Raw genomic sequence first — 8,693 nt, 5'->3', positions numbered from 1 at the left:
GCCAGGATGGTCTCGATTTCTCCACCTCGTGATCCGCCTGCCTCGGCCTCCCAAAGTGCTGGGATTACAGGCTTGAGTCACCGTGCCCAGCCAAAATTATATGTTTAAATAATATATTGTGGGTACGTTTAAAGTTCTTAGAAATTGACAAACTATTACCTTTTTTTGTTTTCTTTTGAGAAGGAGTCTCACTCTCACCCAGGCTGGAGTGCAGCGGCACGATCTCGGCTCACTGCAACCTCTGCCTCCTGGTTTCAAGTGATTCTACTACCTCAGCCTCCCAAGTAGCTAGGAATACAGGCATGTGCCACCACACCCAGCTAATTTTTGCATTCTTAGTAGAGACAGGGTTTTACCATGTTAGTCAGTTTCTTGAACTCCTGACTTCATGATCCGCCTGCCTTTTCAAAGCGGATTGCACCATTTTGCATTCATACCATAATCCTTGTCAACACTTGCCATGGACAATTTTTTTTTCAACACTCTGTCAATGTATTGAGGTTTTTATTTGAATTTCCCTAGTAACTAATTATATTGACCATCTTTATTTGCCTATTTATCATCTCTGCATCTTTTTATTAGATATATGCTTTGCAAATAGTCTCTGTAACTTGTATATTCTTGGTTAACACTTTTGGTTTCTTTCTGAGGAATATTTCTTGCCAAAGGTCAAGAGTTTCATCCTATATTGTCTTCCAGAAGGTTTACAGCTTTGACATTTTTATGTAGATTCATGATTCATGTTGGGGTCCAGCACATCTGTCGGGGGACTACCAACCTGCAGGAGTCCCCGAGACCGCCAACGTAGATGTCTCATTCAACCTGAGGGAGAGAGTGCACGGAAGTGAAAGAAAATAGAAAAGTGGAGTCTGGAGGGCTGGCTTAGGCTATGTCCAAGCAGCAATTTTATTTTTGCAATCTGTTTCATTATATACTTTTCTGAAGTTAAAGTTGTTTATGACAGATCAACATACTTAAGTTACAGTAAGCAAGTTACACTCGCTAAGTTACTCCCAGTAAGTAAGTTAAGTCCAGTAAGTAGGTTACGCCCAGTAAGTAGGTTACTTCCAGTAAGTAGGTTACACCCAATAGCTCAAGGTAAGTAAGTTACAGTAACGCCCAGTAAGTTATTGTAAGTTACAGTTACACCCAGTAAGTTGTGGTAAGTAATTTACCAAGTGTAAATACTTAAGTTAATATTTTACAATGAAGGTAACAAGGGTCCAAAATGAACACAATCAAGCAATAAACCATAAGGAGCCAAAAGTGGTCACAATGCCTTGCAAGTCCTCATATCCATAAAGTAATGTCTGTTGATTATTTTGAATAACATACAGTTCCTCTCTCAGTTCCTGCTTTCCCTCAGCTCGACTCCCCCAACCAGGGATCTGTGTCTGGGCTCAAGCTCATTGTATGGCGAGGCCCATTTCCTAGGGTCCTCACACGGGAGCGATCCCCACAGATTCCCTCAGATTCACTTAATTTTTGTGTGTGATGCAAGTTCATAAATTGCATTTTATTTCATACAGATGTCCAAGTATTTCACCACTGTGTTTGTAAAGACTACCTTTAAACTACTACATTGCATATATACCTTTGTTTAAAAATCAATTGTTTTTATTTGTGTGGTTTTGTTTTAGACAATCTATAATCCTTCATTAATTATTTATCTATATCTGTACCAACAATATTGTCTTGATGACTCTAGCTTGAAGTCAAATAGTTATAGCACTCCAACTGTGATCCTATTTTTGAAGTTATCTTTGCTTTTCTAAGTTCTCTTTATTTTCACATGAATTTTAAAAGCAATTTTGGCAATTTCTACAAGAAAAAAAGGCATGTATGTTATTAAAAAGATTGCACAAAGTCTATAGAACACACTGGCAGGCCAGTCATGGTGGCTCATACCTGTAATCCCAGCACTTTGGGAGGCCAAGGTGGGAGGATTAAGGGTTCAAGAGATTAAAACCATGCTGGTCAATATACTGAAACCCTGTCTCTACTAAAAATGCAAAAATTAGCTAGCCATGGTAACATGCTTTTTGGGTGACCATAACCTTAATAGTATAGTTTGAATAGTTTGAAGTTGGGTAACGTGATGCCTCAGGATTTGTTGATTTTTTTTTTTTTAATCTGGTTCCATGTCTTTGCTATTGTGAATAGTGCTGTTGGGATTTGTTGATTTTTTTTGCTTAGTTCTTCTTTAGCTATGTGGGCTGTCTTTTTGGTTTCCTGTGAATTTTAGCATATTTTTGCTAGTTCTGTGAAAAATGATGATGATATTTTGATGGAAATTGCATTGAATTTGTACATTGTTTGGCAGTATGGTCTTTCTCACAATATTGATTCTACCAATCCATGAGATTGGGATGTTTTTTCATTTGTGTCATCTATGATTTCTTTCATCAGTGTTTGTAGTTTTCCTTGCAGAGGTCTTTCACATCCTTGATTTGGTATGTTCCTAAGTTTTTATTTTGATTTTGTTTTTGTTTTCTGCAGCTATTGTAGAGGAGACTGAGTTTTTGATTTGATTCTCAGCTTGTTCGCTGTTGGTGTATGGCAGTGTTACTGATTTTTGCACATTGATTTTGTATTCTAAAAATTTGCTGAATTCGTTCATCAGATATAGGAGCTTTTTGGATGAGTCTTTAGGGTTTTCTAGGCATGCAATCACATCATCAGTGAACAGAAACAGTTTTAATTCCCCTTTACCGATCTGGATATCTTTTATTCCCTTCTCTTGTCTGATTGATTGGGTTGGGACTTCCAGTACTGTATTGAATAGAAGTGGTGAGATTGGGAATCCCTTTCTTGTTCCAGTTCTCAGGGGAATGCTTTCAACTTTTCCCATTCAGTATAATGTTGCTTGTGGGTTTGTCATAGATGGCTTTTATTACCTTAAGGTATGTCTCTTTTATGCCAATTTTGCTAGGGATTTTAATCAAAACATGCTGTATTTTGACAAATGCTTTTTCTGTGTCTATTGAGGTGATCACATGATTTTTGTTTTTAATTTTTTTATGGGGTGATTCACATTTATTGACTTGCACATGTTAAACCATCCCTGCAGCCCTGATATGAAAAACACTTTTCATTGCTTAGCTAGCAATTTGTTGAGGATTTCTGAATCTATGTTCATGACTGATATTGGTCTGTAGTTTTCTTTTTTTTCTTTAATGTCTTTTCCTGATTTTGGTATGAAGGTGATACTGTCTTCATAGAATTATGTGGGCAAGTTTTCCTCTTTATCTTTGAGAATAATGTCAATAGGAATAGTACTAAATCTTTGTTCCACAGTTCCCTTGGAATGGAATAGAATTGTCTAATGTAATTCAGCTGTGAATCCTTCTGATCCTGAACTTTTTTTTGTTGGCAAATTTTTTATTACCATTTCATTCTTGCTGCTTGTTATTGGTCTGTTCAGAGTTTTTATTTCTTTCTGCTTAATCTAGGAGGGTTGTATATATTCAGGAATTTAGGTTTTCTATTTCCAATTATTCTCTTGGTGTTTTATAACTTCTTTTCTTTTTTTTTCTGATGTTTCTCATTGAGATTTGGTGGAATTCTGTCATGGTGTATTTGATATTTTTTCTTTTCTTTTGTGTGACTGGTTTACCAGTGAATTTTACACTTTTGATGTATTGATGTATTTTAATAATAATAATCATTACACTTTTGATGTAATGTACTGATGTTTTGATGTATTTTGATAATAATAATCATTGCCCCTTGGCTTAAAAGATCAGACCTTCCTTGAGCATTTCTTGTAGGGCCATCTCATAGTGTTGAATTCCATTAGCATTTGCTTATAGAGCAAAGTCTTTATTTCTCCTTCATTTATGAAAGTTAATTTTTCATGATATAAAATTCTTGGCTAGAACATCTTTTTCTCTCTGCAATTTAAATACACCATCCCATTCTCTTCTGGTCTGTGATGATTCTACTGAGAAGTTCACTGTTAGTCTGAAGAGGTTTCTTTTTAAGTGACCAGATAGTTTTTCCTTGCTGTTTTGAGAATTTGCTCTTTCACTTTGACTTTAGATAGTCTGTGGTGAAGTTCTTTTTGCATTGCACATTGCACATTGTCAAAAATTAACAGTATGAAAATATAGCCTCTCCTTAACCATGAGCAATACCTCCTGTTTTTTTAGATTGTTCAAAATACATGGCAGCAATTTTTTTTTAGATTTCAGTGTAAAGACTTTCACAGTTTTGTCAAATTTAGTTGAGTATTTCATTATTTTAGTCCATTATAAATTATTTAAAATATTTTAGAGTTGTCATAATATGTTGCTATTATGTAAAAATATAATGAACTTTTAAAATATTAATTTTGGTCCCTGTAATTTTGATTCACTTATTAATATCATTGTTGGTTCATTTTATTAATTTTCTGTATAGATGATCATGTTTTCCATGAATGAGTATTACTCTTGCTTTTCAATCTGATTCTTTTTATTTCTTTTTCATATCTGATTTCATTGTATAGTACCTCTATTGAGTACCATGATAAAGAGGAGTAAAAAAAGAAGTTATATTTTTTCCTTGTCTTACATAAAAATGTTTTAGGCTTTCAGAATAAGATATGTTGCTAGATGTAGTTACTTGTAAAAATCCTCTATCAGGTTAAAATTTTCCCTTGTTTCTTGCTTGAGTAATATTTTTAGTTTTTCTAATCTTTTTTTTTTTTTTTAATTAGTGTGGATGTTGAAATCTGTCAAATCTTTTATTTATTAAGGTGATTACATGGTCTTACTTTTTCTTTTTACTCTGTTTATTTGGCTAATTAAATTTGTCAATTTTCAAAGGTTAAACCAACCCTAAATTTCTGAGATAAACTTAGTCATGATTTATCATAATTTTTAATGTACTATTGTTCTGCAATTTTTTTTTTATGGAATAAGTTAAGTATTCCCTCCTTTCTGAGTTTCTTTATGATTTTGAGTAAACCTGGAGTTATTTCTTTCTTAAATATTTGAACAATCCATTTGGACTTAGGTCGGTCTTTGTATAAAATTTTTTATCTATATACATAACGTAATTTCTCAGTAGATAGAATGTTGTTCACATAATCTACATCCCTTGAGTGAGTTTAGTATTTAATGGCAATAAAACTATACATGTATTCCCTTATTATCATTTCATTATTCACGGGATCTTTAGTGATATCCCTGCCATCATTTATAACACAAATAATTTATACCTTTGTCTTTTTTTTTCTGATCTGTCTTTCTAAAAATTTATCAGTTTCTTTCATCTGTTCAAATAATTACTAGATTTTATTTTTTCACTATTATTTTTATATTTCTTCTTTCACTGATTTCTGATTTGATCATTGTTGTTTTCTTTTTCCTACTTATTAGGCTTTTAATTCATTCTGATTGATCATGGTAAATTCCCTAGCCTTAGTTATTTCATGTTGGAAATTATTTTTATGAAAACATTTTATAAGTTTAGTGAATAACAATGACCATAAATTCTATAAAAACTACATCTAGGTATATTATACTCAAACTAAAGAAAACTAAGGTTAGGAAGAAAGTCTTGAAAGTGGTCAGAGGAAAAAAGAAAACAGCTTATCCATGGAAAAACAATGACATAAATTATAGTAGATGTCTTATCAGGAACAATGCCACCAAGAAGATCATGGAGAAAATATGTAAAGTGCCAAAAGAAAAAATGATCACCAACTAGAGGTTTCTTTCCAGTGCTATTGTCCTTCTAAATTAAAGGAGAAATAGGTATATTTTTAGACAAACTCATATGACTGAATTCATCACCATCAGACCTGCCCTGCAGGAGATACTGAAAGAAGTTCTTTAGGGAGAAAGAAAATGACAGAAGTCAGAAACTTATATCTACAAAAAGTAGAAAAGAGTGTCAGAGAGGAAATACATAAAGGTACACACACACACACACACACACGCAAAGAACCTTTGACTTTTCTTCTTAATGCATCTAAATAATTTTTGAGGTAATAATAGAAACAAAGTATTGAGTGATTATAGCATATGGATACATTAAATACAGTATTAAATGAGATGAGAGAAAAAAATTAGAAATATTCTGTCGTATTTATATAATTAACTCTTTTGATCTTAATATAGATACAGATAGTTACATATAAAATATTTATAAGCATTTGTATCCATATTGGGGGATCTGAATGTATCTATTTAGTGTGGTCAGGTGAGAACACCTAGCTACAATGACCACCCTGATAACCCAGTTAACAGTAAACATACCTAATACCCACATCTTTCTTTCTGATGCCATTTTGGAATAAAAAACAAAGCAACTCAGGATTATTGGAGAAATGGCTCCTTCTAAGATTTGGGCAGTAAATATATAAGATAAGCCTGAAGTGCCAGATAGTGAGGAAATACTTTTAAAAATGATATGCGTATGTGAAGAAGACATAGGAGCTGACTGATAGGGCTTCCAATGGCTAAAGCTTGAACAATCTAAGCAAGATAAATAAATTTGTATTAGATTATTAATAAAATATAAATATCTGTGATTCCATATTAATATAATTAAATCACTAAAAGTAAATCCAGATGTAAGAAAAATCTCCTATGCTTAAAAACTTTGAAATAATTTAGACAATTCAACCCTTAAGGGTAAGGTATATAACTCTCCACTTCTGAAGTGTGGACTCTGCATAGTGATGTTTCTAGAGTGCAGTATGAAGGACGGTGGGAGTAGAATGTAAGAGCAACATTATAATTGAGAAACCTAAAAAGTAAACACTGTCTCAACCAGGTGATCAAGATCAATGTAAACAGTAAAAAATCATTTGGTAATATGTGCCCTTGACATGATCTGATAAAAGTTACACATTACCTCTGTGATCTTTTCATAAAAGAAACCATGACTTCAGTCAACAATTGAGAAATACATTAGAGAGTTTCAATGTAATGGCTTCCTACAAAATATCTGATGGGTATTTCTTACAATTCTCAAAGTTTTCAGTAACAAAAGAAGTCTGGGAAATTGTCAGTGTCAGAGGGAGCTTATGGAAATGTGACAAATAAATGTGATGTTATATCCTGCATGGAACAGTAAAACACAAAAATGGCAGAAAGCAAAGACTGAGGAAATCTGAATAACACTTTAATTTTAGTTAACTACTGCTTATAATGTAAACAGTAACATTATATTAATATTGGTTCATTGTGACATATATACTATATTAATTTAAGATGTTAATATTAGGGGCAACTGTGTAAGTGATATATGGGAACTCCGTACTATTTTGTCAGGTAATATAATGTAATCTAAAACCATTCTAGAAAATCAAACCTATTTAAAAATTTCAAATATATAATACACAGACCTCTTTAACTTACAACCAGAAAATGATATTAAAATGCCTGGAAAACTATTGACTGATACCATTGTATGTTATAATATTTCACTTGCATTCTACAATGTATACATCAGGGATTCTAAGCAATGATTTTTTTTTTTCACCAAATTCATGCTTCCACAGGACAAAAGAATAATGAATAAAGAATTGAGAAGATATTTTGAATAGATGGCAATCTAAATGCCAAGCCTCATGATTATTCAAAGTAAAATACCACTAAGTTTAAGAACCTTATTACATAGACATTTACAATTCCAAAATGTAATGTTATTGTATAGTAATTTATATTGCTTTTCTAAATTGCCAATTTTCAAGTTTTCATTCATTAATTCTGAACATACCATGGAATATAATTTTTTGAATAAATAGGCTTACTATTTATATAATCACATATAAATAGACTGGTATAAGCAACCAAGAAGATAGATAATATATAGATGTGCATAATTCAATAAGATGAATCATTGATATTTTAAGCTTAGAACCAAATGACTTGGAACAGTACCAACTTCAGGTAGATCAGAACTCAAGGAGAGAGTCAAGCCAGCATCTAGGCCAGTTCATTGTTTTCAACTTCATAGCATTTGACTCTACCATGAATGAGCAGTAAACAATACTATCTTAAAGCCCCAAATAGTCATTTTGTCTCTATCTTTTAAGAACTAGAAAAAGATCTAAAATAAAATGTGGCAAAATGCCCCTTATGAAATATTATCAATTATACTGTTAATGTATATTGTATTGTGGCATTTATTTTAACTCTCCTCATTTTTCATGAAAACTCTACTTTGCCAGCTGAATAAAATATATCATGCATTTAGAAAATGTGTATTTACAAGGTAAGACTTGAAAAAATCTTGATTTTAATAAGTGTCAGCTAATGAAAATAAATAAGTAGAAATTATATCTGGAAAATATTAGTGTCATCAGCAAATGCAATACACCATTACCAGTTCTCAGACGTTCAAACTTTAAGCTATTTGTTGTTGTTGCTCTTGTTTTTCTTCATTTTCTTCCCCTTTTTCTCTTTCTCCTTTTACCCCTTCCTCTTTCTCTTTCTCCTCTTCCTCCTTCTGATTTTTCTGCTTCACATTTATAACCTCAATTTGAACTTTGAAACTGTGGAGATTCCTCACTTACGATTTCAAAGTAAATTTATTAATTATGAATTAATCTATACACATTAATGTAAAATTCAGTCGGCTCAACATTTAAAAATGTTTCAATGACTTTCAGCCCTTACACAGTTATATTAGAGAATTAGGATTTTAAAATAAAAACTATTCATTACGGAATAATTCTAAAATTCTTCTCCATTAAG

This window comes from Callithrix jacchus, chromosome 1 (assembly GCF_049354715.1).
Source record: "Callithrix jacchus isolate 240 chromosome 1, calJac240_pri, whole genome shotgun sequence".
Classification (NCBI taxonomy): Eukaryota; Metazoa; Chordata; class Mammalia; order Primates; family Cebidae; genus Callithrix; species Callithrix jacchus.
Note: the sequence above shows the minus strand (reverse complement) of the source record.